General features: G+C 37.5%; 1 long non-coding RNA gene across 1 annotated transcript; it reads right to left on the bottom strand.

The window, feature by feature from the left end:
* Nucleotides 1-12,087: 12,087 nt before the first annotated feature.
* LOC107551095 (uncharacterized) lies at nt 12,088-14,011 on the bottom strand. The gene is made up of 3 exons (XR_001604726.1): nt 13,936-14,011; nt 13,782-13,865; nt 12,088-12,915 (listed from the first exon to the last, which is right to left on the bottom strand). It is a non-coding gene; the product is annotated as an uncharacterized lncRNA (long non-coding RNA).
* Nucleotides 14,012-14,656: the final 645 nt, after the last annotated feature.

The following is a 14,656-nucleotide window of genomic DNA, read 5'->3' as shown; positions in this document are numbered from 1 at the left end:
TGACCCAGTCAAAAATCTTGCCGCAGCATTTTGAACAGCTTGCAATCGTGACAATGAAGATTGAGGAAGATCAGAATAAAGAGAGTTACAATAATCCAATCGAGATGTAACACAACTTCCATATCCTTCCTTGAAAGAAGATGCTTCAACTTTGCAATAGATCTCAAATGGAAAAAAAACTTGCTCTAATAACAGCACTAATTTGTTTATCAAAAAATAGAGAGGAGTCAAAAATCACTCCAAAGTTTTTGATTTGTTTGCATACATTCGTTGAAAGTGGACCTAACTGAGATTCTAAAGCAGGAGACGAGTGTGCAGGACAACCTAATATTAAAACCTCAGTTTTATCCTCATTTAACTGCAGGAAATTATTAGACATCCATGTCTTAATATCATGTACACATTCAATAATACACCAAATGAAACAGCAGAATCAAGCCTTACTGGTAGATAAAACTGAGAATCATCCGCATAACAATGATATGAAATACTGTATTTTTGAAAAATGTGGGCCAAGGGAAGCATATAAAGGGAAAACAGTAAAGGTCCCAAAATGGATCCCTGGGGGACTTGTTGTGTCTTTTTCCGCTGCTCTGAGAAATCACACTCAGTCTTGGGTTTTTGATGCCAGAAGAAACACACTTTATTTCAACAATGAGAATAAAGCGGAGAATCTCTGCAGAGAACATCTCCAGAATTTCTTTGTGTCTTCCTTTTTATACATTTGGATTTGGAGGCGTGGGGTATATATTCCATACAGTTTTCCATCCATAGAATGGTTCCTTTGCGCATAAGGAACCATTATGCGCAGTCTTGTTATGGTAAAGAAAGCCCCCACCATGTTTTTTCCAGATGTTTCTCATCTGAGGTCTGTACTTCTGCCACGTAGGCCTGTTTTTATACACAGGCATATGGGATTATAATGGAAGTATAACTGGATATATTAATGGCTAGATTCGCCTTGATTATATTTGATTAATTCCTATTTGGATTAATAAAAATCTTCTACACACTCCACACAAGACAGGTGCAGCGGATGAGAAAAAATGTCCTAAATTTACGGAAAAAGTCCTGTTCTCGAGATACGAGGCAAACCCCTTTAATGCAGTGCCTCGAATACCTATTAATACCCGAAGAATGCTATGATCAATGGTGTCAAATGCCACGCTCAGGTCCAACAATACCAACACAACACAAGCACCTGAATCCAGAGAAAGCAGCATGTCATTTGTAACTCTCAATAGAGCTGACTCAGTACTGTGTAATGATCTAAAACCAGATTGAAACTTATCTAAAACACTAAAAGAATCCAAAAAAAGACTGAAGTTGTAAAAACACTACTTTCCCCAAAAGCTTGCTGATAAAAAGGATACTTAGAAATTGGCTGATAGTTACAGCACATTGCTGGGTCAAGCTGAGGTTTGTTCAGCAGAGGTTGCACCACTGCATGTTTAAAACTGGCTGGAACAACACTTTTGGCTAAAGAGCTGTTCACTATAGCTGTTACAATAGGACTAATAGTTGGAAAAACATCCTTAAAAAGATGTGCAGGAATAATATCTAACTTAGAACCAGAACACTTCATAGTAGAGACAATATCATCTAGCTGATGTGATAAAACAGGTTGAAAGGATGACAAACAACTTGTGGTACAAGGCAATTGCAAATTAAGTGATTCAGAAGGAACAATGGAGGAATTGATAGCATAAATTTTTTGAGTAAAATAGTTAAAAAAATCCTCACAAAGTTCAGAGGAGGCTTCAGATAATAAATTCATAGTTGGGTTTAAAAAGAGAATCAATCATATTAAACAAAGCTTTTGGTCTATTCACATTATCAGCAATTAACTGAGAAAAATAACTAGATTTAGCATGTTTACTGCTATTTGATAATTAGAAAGACTTAACTTAAAATATCAAAGGAAATATGCAGCTTATCTTTTTTCCACTTTTGCTCTGCTTTCCGACACTCTTGTCTAAGAACGCGGGTGGTTTCATTTAACCATGGCTGGCCAACACCCTTTACCCTTTTATGCTTAAGCGGAGCAACAGTGTCCAAAGATGTAGAACAAGCTTTATAAGATCCTTCAATCAAACTTTCAGTATCAGTTTCGTTAAGGATATCATTGGTAACATGTAAAGAATAATGTTCAGAAAACAAATTTGCAGTGTTAGAATTAATAACTCTAGACCAATGTGAACGCTGAGCGAAAGTAGGTGATGGAGAAAAGCATTCAGATTCAAACAAAACTGGAAAATTATCAGACACACATGCCTCAATAACCTCCATGTTTGAGATCAAAAGGCCACGGGACAACACCAAGTCAAGTGTATAACCCAAATTATTGGGCCACATACATATTGTTAAATATTCAGTGATTCTAAAAGAGTTACAAATTCATTGACCAATGGTTTCGAAGGACAAGAAAAATGAATATTAAAATCCCCATTGATTAGTAATCTATCATTCCAAAGTCACTAGATCAGACAGAAAATCAGAAAATTGACAGATAAAATCCTTATTCCATTTAGGGGGTCTGTAAACCAAAGCACATGGTACAGGCCCCTTTACATCAACCTTCAATAGCTGGACTTCAAAACTGGAGAAAGTATCAGTGGGCACAGTCTTACATTTAAAACAGCTTCTAAAAATTGTTGCAACTCCACCACCATGTCCAGAGGCCCGGGGAGAACTAAAGAATGCACAGTCTGGAGGAGCAATCTCAACAAGAGGCATCAAGTCACCATGTTTTAACCAAGTCTCAGTAATAAATAAGAAGTCTAATGAATGCGATGTAAATAAGTCATCTAGAATAAAAGATTTATTCAATATTGACCTAGCATTGACTAAGGCCATCTTAGCAGTAGTAGTACAGGCTGACCGTCGAGAGCTGAGAGGTGTGTGTTTGAGCAAAGTGATATTTCCAAAATTGGATATTTCCAAAATTGATGCTTACCATTTGATCCAATGGAAGAGCGAGAGAATAATTATCCTGCGATGGAGTCACAGACCTCACAAGGAAATCATGGCGAGATCCGCGATGGATGTACCTGGGGCGGCGTGTAATTCCAAGTGCGGCACAGCGGTTCTATATTTCACCGGGAAGACGGTAGAACGAATTTAGGCCCAATCCCAATTCTATTTTATATCCCTACCCCTCCGCCTACCCCTTCCCCTTGTCCCTTGAAACAGAGTGTCAAGGGGTAGGGGTGAAAATATTCCCCCAAGAATTGGGACACCACTACTATACGTCACACATCATCATACGTCGTCTAGCGCCTCCTACAATACACACACCTATACTGGTGTGCTGGTGTGCATTAAGAGTCTTTAATTACCGTTCTATATTAATGCGCTGCTTACTGACACACACACACACACACACTCACATATCAGAGATCACACATCCAGGGGCAAAGATACTTGTCAACGCTGCCCCACGACTTTTATTAATAACAGTTTAAATACTGAATCGCTACATTATATTTTCCAGAAACAAGAGGATAAAATCGCTGTTTTTGAAGTAAACTCACTCTAAAAAGAGAGACGCACAGACGCGCATACATGCAACTTTCAACTATCTCTCGCTCTCGAATTGTCAATATTTGAGAAAAGGGTTTAGCGATTTATAATTATTGGGGGGACTAGCCCCCCTCAATGTCTGTGTTGGTTATCGCCATGATCAGACATGAAAATATGTTGTGGCACTATCGTGCAGTCTGTAATGATATGACGTTAGCAAACTTTAGCTATTTTTAAAAAACATTTATTTGAGTAACATGACCGTAAATACAAACTTACGATTGAAAGTAACATAAAACAAATTATTACTTTTCGTTAAAATCTTTATTAATGCCAAAAAATGCTTAGATTTATGTCTTTTTGTTCGCTCGGGCAGCCATGTTGCCGCTGAAGCCGGTTTACGCTGAGATAATTCATACCCCTTCGTTTGAAGTGTGATTCCGAAAAATCTTTGTTTGAAGGGGTGTCTGGCCCTTCCCCTACCCCCACCCCTCCAACCAAGAGAGAATTGAGACACCCCTACCCCTTCACGTGAACACACGAAATGGAGGGGTATGGGAAAGGGGAAGGGCTAAGGGGTAGAATTGGGATTGGGCCTTAGTCTCTGTAGATCCAATGAAGAGTATTTAAGCACCATGCTCGGAAAGCAGTTCACACCGGGAATGAAAAACAGATCCCACTTCGAAGAACAAACAGTAAAACTCCAGCAGACCAGTGCACAGATGATATAGCACTACATTTCAAACTGGATTTAGTTCTCCACGTTCAAGTTCATTCAGATCCACCGCCTCAGTCCGCGCACTGTAACAGGGCAGGCAATGGAATAATGCTCCACAAAAAGCAGATGTGATCGGGTGAGATCTCCTCGCTCCAAGTACAGTACAAAGTAAAATAGAAAGTAAAGTAAAAATAAAATAATATAAAATACCAGAGAGCAGCGGAAAGCCAAACACGCCAGCGTTCACTCGAACCGGATGTGACACTCATTCAGAAACCCACAACTAGACGCACAACTACCCACAAAAAAAAATGCATGAGCTGCACCTTGTTTACGAGCAGAGGAAAGCACGCACGTCCCTCATGTTACTCTTGATAATGGCGGTAGATGGTAACTCGGGGGAGAAGAATTGTTGAATAAAGTAGTTATTTTTGTTTTCTTTGCACACAAAAAGTATTCTCGTAGCTTTGTAAAATTACAGTTGATCCACTGATGTCACATGGACCATTTTAACGATGTCCTTACTACCTTTCTGGGCCTTGAACATGGAAGTTACCTTGCCATCTATGGAGGGTCAGAAAGCTCTCAGATCTCATCAAAAATATCTTAATTTGTGTTCCGAAGATAAATGAAGATTTTACGGGTTTGGAATGACATGAGGGTGAGTAGCTGCACCTTGTTTACGAGCAGAGGAAAGCACGCACGTCCCTCATGTTACTCTTGATAATGGCGGTAGATGGTAACTCGGGGGAGAAGAATTGTTGAATAAAGTAGTTATTTTTGTTTTCTTTGCACACAAAAAGTATTCTCGTAGCTTTGTAAAATTACAGTTGATCCACTGATGTCACATGGACCATTTTAACGATGTCCTTACTACCTTTCTGGGCCTTGAACATGGAAGTTACCTTGCCATCTATGGAGGGTCAGAAAGCTCTCAGATCTCATCAAAAATATCTTAATTTGTGTTCCGAAGATAAATGAAGATTTTACGGGTTTGGAATGACATGAGGGTGAGTAATTAATGACAGAATTTTCATTTTTGGGTGAACTATCCCTTCAAAAACTTCGGATCTGTATTCAGTCATAGCCTGAGTGCATTACCTGCTGCAATATTTTGTCAATGAGCGATTAATATAAAATAATATTTATACATTTTATTGCTATAATATAACACATTAAGTATACCACAGTAATATAATACAAAACTTATTTAATGAGTTCCATAATGTTTAAACATCCATGAGGTTGGTTTGTACCGTTGTTGCTGTCCCATTTTGTGAGGCTTCCCAAAAGTTTTTCCTTACTTCTCCGCAGGATGAAGAAACTCACAATAAGTGGATTAAAAGCATTAGTTGTAAGGATTTTAACATCACTTCTGATACTAGATTCTGCAGTCGCCGCTTCAAGAATGATGACAACATTCAGTTTAACACTAGACAAGATCTAAACCCTTACATTACTGTATTACCGAGCACAATGTAGGCCTATTGTGAACAGAGTCGCTGTGGTTGCCTGTTTATATAAAAACCTCTTCTGTGGGTCTGGGCAATACGTGTTAACGAGTTAAGAGATGATTCACCCAAAAATAAAAATTAAGCTGTCATCATATACTCACCTTCATGTTGTTGTAAACCCATATGGCTTTCTTTCTTCACTGGTATACAGAAATGTTGTAAATAATATTAGTGTCAGTCAGCTTTTCAGATATTTTTCCCCACCAAAGAAATTCATAATGGTTTAGAATGACATAAGGGAGAATAAGCTAAAACCTCAGCTAAAATCATTTTATCATAGGAGTACATGTCAATACATTACAACCATATGTTTAAGTAACCTTCAGGTTCAGAGTAGACAAACTAACTTGCATTATTACATTGTGTGGTGTGTAAACATGTCTCACATTCAGTCTAGATTAGATTTAGAACCATGGTTCGTGTGACCAGAGCAAGGGCAGCTACAACGAGGAGTGAAGTTGGAGTAACAAGCAATGCAATGGTAAATTTTGATATTGCATTCTTTGGGACAGAGAAAGAAAATAAATGTTATTTATTTTTCTCTCTTTATGAGCTTGTTACATGCATTATATGTATCATAATTCTTTTTAAATTCATGGTCTCTTTTACTTACTTTGTGGAGGAGAGAAGTTTCCACAGCTTAGCAGAGCCAATTTATTACTTCGGGTCCCAGGTCTGTTTAACATTGTGTGTAATACCCGAGTCGATCGGACTCAGAGAACACCCGGCCGTTATCAGAGTCAGTCAGCGCTGTGCGTGTGTTGTTTTGTAACTTTCAACTTGTAAAATTATGATGAGAAAAGTGTGAGTCGGTAATTTGAAATAAGGTGGAAAAAAAAAAAACCCTGAGCGATGTCATCAGAAGCAGGGTGGGCGGAGTTAATGCATACGCACGGTGATAATGGATACCTTCATGAGTGATGTGAGTTATTATTGATTATTTTTTAAATAATATTATGAATGAACCGTCTTGTTGTTATATCTAAAATTTTTGCTCAGAGAGCACAGAGATGATAGCAAATAAGTAAAGCTAACGTCAGCAGCCATGGCACTGGACGAGCAATCGTTATTATAATCCAAATGGACAAACTAAATTATAATGCTCTAAATTATTATGCAAGTTGACTCGAGATACAAAAAATGCAAAACTGCGAAGTCGCATTTGTCATCTGTCACCGTGACAGCAAGTGGACTTTTGAAACTGGAATAATGAGTGGATTACGCATTTCAATTGGCAAGAGAGGAATAACACGGATGGAACTTTCTTGGCAGGGAGGATTGTGTGCATCACAGTCAGGTACAAGGAAGAAGGCCTCTTAACATTAGGTAAGACAAAAAGTTTAATTTTCGCAACTTAATTATCGACTTGTTAATAGCAATTTGCTGTGGAATATGTGCCAATCGGGTCCAGTCGGGTCTGTGTCTTCCTGGCCGGGTTCGGGTCCATCTTTCAAATAATTGACGGTCCGCCTCGGTTCCGGGTAGTACATTTTTGACATTTCTCGGTTCTGAACGGGCCCGGGTCCAACTTTCAAAATAATAGACGGGTCCGGGTCGGTTCAGTGTAGCACATTTACGGGTCTCTTTGAATTTTTGGACCCGTGTAGACCTCTAGCTCCTTTTGCTTTAATTACTGCCTCAATTCGGTGTGGCATGGAGGTGATCAGTTGGCAATGAATGTTTGTGGCTTACCCTCCTTGTGAAGGGTGTCAATGATTGTCTTTTGGACAACTGTCAGATCAGCAGTCTTCCCCATGATTGTGTAGCCTAGTGAACCAAACTGAGAGAACATTTTGAAGGCTCAGGAAACTTTGCAGGTGTTTTGAGTTGATAAGCTGATTGGATCAGTCACCATATTCTAATTTGTTGAGATAGTGAATTGGTGAGTTTTTGTTAAATGTGAGCCAAACTCATCACAATTAAAAGAACCAAAGACTTAAACTACTTCAGTCTGTGTGCATTGAATTTATTTAATACACAAGTTTCACAATTTGAGTTGAATTACTGAAACAAATGAACTTTTCCACAACATTCTAATTTATTGAGATGCACCTGTATGGCGAAGCTGACGGTAGTTACTTCAGAAACTATATGCTGAATATGCTGTAACTTTTCAGTTTTTAAGCTGATAAATCACAGGACAGCGTTGACCAAATTTTCTTCATTCCTGAATGTATGCGTGCGATCTGTACGTTATGTGCGAGCTTGTGTGTTTTGTCCGTGTGCAGCAATGTAGCAGCACATTAGTTTCGAGCGAGATTAACAAACTGTACAATTTACAACATGCTTTAACCTCCCACATTTGTCCATCGCCATTTTAACCTTCATATGTGATCCACATATCTGTCAAGCTAACTAATTATGTTTAATGCGTGAGTTGTAGTGATGGGAAACCGAGGCTTTCTGAAGCGTTTGAGGCTTTCATGAAATTGTGCCGGAAAATGGTTCATTACTCGAAGTTTTTAACACAGTGTGCATTAGCGGCATCTGGTGGTCGGACTTTGTTTTCTCTACCATTTCTGACAAATCATTGCGGAGCAGAGGATGGTTTGAAAAAGCATGTGACCAAAAGCTTCGGAAGTCTGTGACATTCAAGAGTGGAATCAATCTGGGATCAATCAATACAATATCTAATCTGATATAATCTCATCTAAATTCATTTCTGCCAATGAGACCACAACTCGTGTCATGTATAGCTTGGTAAACAGATTCACATATCGATCAATAATATAAAATACACAAACATGTGATCATGATTAATAATTAATGTGGGTAGCTGAAAAAATATATATTTTGGGTGAGCTGTTATACCCTTATGTTGTGTTCGGGATCTCTGAGACCCCAGTTATAAACATGATTAAATGTCCTATTGACAGCCCTCAAAGTGACTGAATAATCCTTTTATGCATCAGGTGGAATCTTAAAGCGCCAGTTTTTTCAAACCAGCTGTCCCGACTCCTGACCTTCCAATACTGCATGACGTTCGAAGCTTCAAATGCCAAGTGCTCAAAACTGGCCACTTAAAAAGAGCCTTTCGATATGAAGGATTTCCCCCATGATCCTTTGCACAGGAAAGTTGTTTGGCGTCACATAGTTCGACTTCACCTATAAATGTAGGCCTATAGTATTTTTCTATACTACTGTAATATTTATATGAGTTAGATTTGGTACATTAATATGGTCAAAACTACGTTGTACTTAAACAATAATACTTTACAGCTACCTTTATCAGTCCATTCAAATGTTTCAAATACATAGAAATATTAATTACAAATACATATTACATTACATATACAAATATACATTATATTTAATGTAAAAGATGTTTGGGGGTCAACCAGCGTACAAAACGTACGATCCTTGATCGTCTCGTTAAGATGATGCAGAAGTGTCTTTCTAAACACTCCTACACCCTTCATCCCTTCGAAGCTGGTCTCTGTGAACAGCTGTTTTTTACAAAAAGGGTGTTGTTTTATACGACTGTTGAGGAATTTTAACCAAAGTATGTTGCAGACATTTCTTAAAGACCCTAAAGAATCATACCAACTTGTGGAAAAGGGGCATCCGATGTCCCCTTAAAGAAATGTAAAGCTAGTTCATGCAAAAAAATTATAATTCTGTCATCCTTTACTCCCCAGGGTTTCTGCAGGTCTTAAAAAGTCTCAATTCACCCTTCTACAAATGAAGGCCTCAAAAAAGTCTTAATCAGAGCTGAAAGTCATAAATTCAGAAGCCATGGCATTAAATGCGGCGTGCACTGCAAAAAAATTAAATAAATAAAAAAAAAAATTTAAATTAAGAGGTTTAACTTGCTCAGTATTTTTGTACAAATATCTTAACATCCTTAAATCAAGATACATTTACAGGGATTAAAGTTTTCCGTCGCTACGACAGATTTCTGTCAACTGGAAAAAATGAGGGGGAAAAAAACATGTAGCGCATTGTTGTTGTTGTTCTGCCAGCACACCAAAAATCATCCCCTCCACTGCTGCAGCTTCTCAGTGACAACATATGCCGCTCGCATCATTCACAGTCAGGTTATTAGCAGAGAACACAAAGCAGAACTTGAATTTCGGTGTGGGATTGCGGCTATTAATAACAATTCTAAGATTTTGCTCTTTCATCAAGGAAAATAGTTCCAAATAAAGTAACAGCTCAGCTGCTGCGCATCTCTAAAAGCAAACACAACAGTGTTTAATCCATGAATGAAAGTGTGTTTTTGAACGAATCTAGTGAGTCCGTGATTCATGATTACCCATTCATAAAGACAGTCACTTGCTTCATTCCTGAATGAATCAGCCGTTCGAAAGAATCAATTGAATGAATGAATCAGTGACTTACTGCCACCTGCTGGCGGATTTAGTTTCATTTTTAGCGTATAATTTCAGTTATTTAAATCATTTAATATTTCTGTATTCAAAATTTTATATTTAAAACATTAATCTCCACATGAATTTATGAATTTAATTGCACTCATGCCACCTCTGAGCCTCATTAAATGTGTGAAAATGTACCTACAAGGTACACTTGTGTGTTCTTCTGTGCACCCTCTGTAGTACAAATTAATTTTTTATTAATATTAATTTCATATGATTGGTAACTTATTTGTCTTATTCTACTTAAATTGTTTTAAATAGAAATTTTAAAAAGCTTATAAACATACATTATTTTAATTTAACAGATGAAAATGATGCCATTACAAAGGTAAAAAACAAACAAACCTGTCAAAGTCCCTTTAAGTAGTCAAATGTCACATCCTATTAGGAAGGCTAATTTTTGATCAGAATTTAAAATTATTGTGTTGCTCTAAACCTTTATGACTTTTTCTTTATATCTGAAATGTTTCAGTGTTTTGTTGTTGTTTGTCCATACAGTGAATGTCAAAGGGGTCCAATGTTGTTTGGTTCCCAATGATTTTCAAAATATCTTCTTGTGTGTTTCTGCAGAAGAAAGCAAGCCATACAGGAAAAACATGAGAGTGAGAAAATGATGACAGAATGAACTATTCCTTTAAGTATACAATTTCCTTTTATTTTAATTGGTGAACATTCAAACAGTGTTCACTGTCAGACAGCACAGTAGTGTTTGCATAATGAACCATCTATAGCGCATATAACTACATTCAGGTTTACAGCATCTCTCTTTCATTTACCTAAAACTATAAGAAGCCCTGCTGTTTCCCTCTTGAAATCATCTCGAGTGTAAACTCTACTTCAGATCTGCGTGTGATGAGCTGCTTTACATGCTACTGAAACGAGTGAACTTTAGCATCTCATCTCGTTTGTTGAGACCACAGAGAGATGCGTGGTTTAAACAGAAATCAAGCGCGGATCCACACCAACAAACACGATTCAGCTCATGTACTCTGATATAGAGCTGCAGCAAACACATATACAACGACAGTAAGACACAGAGAATGACACTCACAGATTCATCTGATTTATATTTAAAAAATGAAAAATATAAATATGATTAAAACAAGACACAAACACAACAGCATGTTCATGAAGGGCCTGAAGTGAGCGAACAGGACAGATAAACTCAAACCAGATCATCAACACATATGTACACAGAAATGGATGATCTGATCTTCAACAAAAACTACTGTCTTCACAAAATGTGCAAATAATCTGAATTTGTGCATAAGCAGAAGATCATTTATAGTGTATATAATACTCACAATTAAAGGTCAATTGTTTAAGTGTCTTAAAGGGGTCCTATTATGCTTTTTCACTTTTTCAACTTTAGTTAGTCTGTAATGTTGCTGTTTGAGCATAAAAAAGATCTGCAAAGTCCCCTTCAAAAGGAGATATTTTATTTAACAGAAATCACTTTTCAAAAACTACAACGAACGACTCGTTTGGACTACAATGCATATTTTCCGAGATTTGTGATATCACAAATATCGACGAATAGGACGAGACCTGGTTGAGCTCCACTAGAGAAGGCAACGAGTGTTATCACTATGTCAGAGAAACGCTAGCTTTCCCAAGGCAGACAAACTTAGAGTGATTACAATCATCTGGGTTTAAATTGCGCTCAAATTGATTTGATTTTGACGCAATATTTACACTGAAGCTCGCAGTAAGGGCTGAAAATGACATTTCCCGACCAGGCGCCGAGTGCTGCCAATCACAACACACACTGGCCCAGCTAACCAATCACAGCACTATTTCAGAAGGCGGGCCTTCATTTGATACAGGAACTATTCGAGCCGTTCATGCCAGACTGGGGAGAGAGGTGTTGTAATAATGTAAAATATGTGAAAAATAATGTGTTTTTCAAACAACCTAGTATGAGAGCCTGTTCTAGTACACCCCCAAAACAAAATAAACTTTGTAAAAGAGAATAATAGAACCCCTTTAATAACAGAACTTCAGTCAAATGAAGTTAAATCATGATGCATTATTTAAAAAGTTACATAATTACAAACTAGATAAAACTAGAAACTAAAAACTACACTTAAGTCACCAAATTTATATCACCAAATTATTCAATTCAAATCATTACCAGTTTTTATGCAAGCATTTAGGATCAAATAGTTAAAAACAAGATAAGAAAAATATTATATTTATATATTATATATTTTTGTTTCAAACTCTGAAATGAGTGTCCTCAAGAGCGTTTAGTATGCTGCTTCTGCAGTCACATATTCTGCAATACATCAACTTGTAAGTTTATGTCTCAAACACATTCTAATGAGAATCTTTAAAGCATGAACTGTCTGATTAACATTTACTCAATCTATAACAGATGAAGTTCTAATACGAGAATTATGCAAGTAGGTCACAGTGTGACTGAAGGTATACAGACGAGAGGAAAGTCTTCCACAGTGCAGGCTGGAAACCACATCTGTGGGCACCGTTTCCTGTGGCAGCAGCACATGCTTGAGTGTGTGTGTGTGTGTGAATAAACACAGCAGACAGAAAGACATACGAAGAGTCAAGGGAAGAGCTAAACAACACAGCAGTGCAGGAGGAAGTTCACAAGCAGAAGAACATCAGACTGATGTGGATCTGTTCAGCTCCTGCAGGATGTCACTGATTCGCCCCTGAGCTTCAACCAGTCCGTCCTTCCACTCCTGTGGTACGACTGAGCCGAGATACACCGCCCGGGCCCCAAGAAGAGCCCCCAACGCTGCCCCACGGTTACAGTTCTCACCTGTGGACACACACAGCATGTTAAAGGAGGAGTTCACACAGAAATTAAAAAGAAAATATTCTCACCCTCAGTCCATCCAAGATGTAGATGAGTTTGTTTCTTCATCAGATTTGGAGAAATTTAGCATTACATCACTTGCTCACCAAAGGATCCTCTGCAGTAAATCGGTGGCATCAGAATGAGAGTTCAAACAGCTGAAAAATACATCACAACAATCCACAAGTAATCCAAATGACTCCAGTCCATTTAGTGTCTTGTGAAGCCAAAAGCTGGCTGTTTATATTACACATTCATCAAGACATTTTTAACTTCAAACTGCTGCTTCTGGCTAAAATACGAGTCCATAATAACACTTCCTCTAGTGAAAAAGTCCATCCCCTGTTGCCTATATGTTTGTCTAGAACAATTTAAACTGTGCTTAAACTGTGCATATTTCTCTCCTGATTCAGACCAGATTACTTTTTCAGTGGTTATGGATTATGGATTATGAACTCGTATTTTAGCCAGGAGCAACAGTTTGAAGTTAAAAATGTCTTGATGGATTTGTTTCTCACAAACACACATCTTTTGGCTTCACAAGATACTGATGGTCTGGAGTCGTGTGGATTATCATGATATATATTTATCAGCTGTTTGGACTCATCCATTCACTGCATAGTATCCATTGGTGAGCAAGTGATGTAATGCTACATTTTATCAAATCTAATGAAGAAACAAACTCATCTACATCTTGGATGGCCTGAGGGTGAGCACATTTTCATTTTTGGGTGAACTATTCTTTAAACACACACATATTATCATCATCAGCACAGCTGAACATGCCATTCAGTGAGTGAGTCACAACACTCAGTCATTCAGAAACGCACCTCCACAGTTGGTGTTGGTCAGGATTCCCCCCGTCACGTCATTATGAAAGCTGTAGGCCAGGTAGAAGAGACTGCTGAGAGCTCCTGAACACAAACACACAGTCAGAGGAGCATCATCAGTAGTTTTGTTTGTAATCGTCTGGGGTTTTCTAACCTTGTGTGTAGCAGGCGATTCCGAGAGACTCCACAGCGCTCTGATGAACCTTCAGACGCTCCACTGATGATCCTGGAATCCTGCAGAAGAGACACAAGCCATGGCGTTTCAGAGTCATTCATCAGATTGTTACTGCGGATTGAATCTCAGATTTCACATTTCACCTCAAATGTTTAGAGTAAAAAAACCAGTGAATCTTATTTTTAAGAGCATTTTTTGATCATTTTTCCATGATAATTTAACACATTTAACATGAAAATTCTCAATGCAATGTAATGCAAAAAAAATCTAATATTCATTTTTATAAATCTTTATTCCTTTGTGTTATGAGTATTAATTATATTGTTTTATATTATCTATGCCATGTATTTTATTCTGTTCAGCACTTTGATTAGCTTTGCTCTATTTATATGTGCTATATAAATAAATTTTACTTGCTAAATGTAATATAAAAAACATATTTTGGGCACTGTAAAGTACATTTGTAAAATTCACTGAATAGCTGCAGATCAAGAAAAAGGACATGTATTATAGTAATAAGAATTTATGGTTAAATGTGTTTAATTCAGTGTTATTTTAGTATTATGAAGGATCTAAGGATTCTTTAGCAACCTGTGTGTGTTTTGCTTCAAGACAGCATTTGTGTTGTGTTTTACTTTCTTTCTTTTATATTAATTTATTCTTCATTCATTAATTCACTTAATCATTTTATTATTCCATT

Source organism: Sinocyclocheilus grahami, unplaced genomic scaffold, assembly GCF_001515645.1.
Source record: "Sinocyclocheilus grahami isolate Dianchi unplaced genomic scaffold, SAMN03320097.WGS_v1.1 scaffold414.1, whole genome shotgun sequence".
Lineage (NCBI taxonomy): Eukaryota > Metazoa > Chordata > Actinopteri > Cypriniformes > Cyprinidae > Sinocyclocheilus > Sinocyclocheilus grahami.
This window is presented reverse-complemented; position numbering and strand designations above follow the sequence as displayed.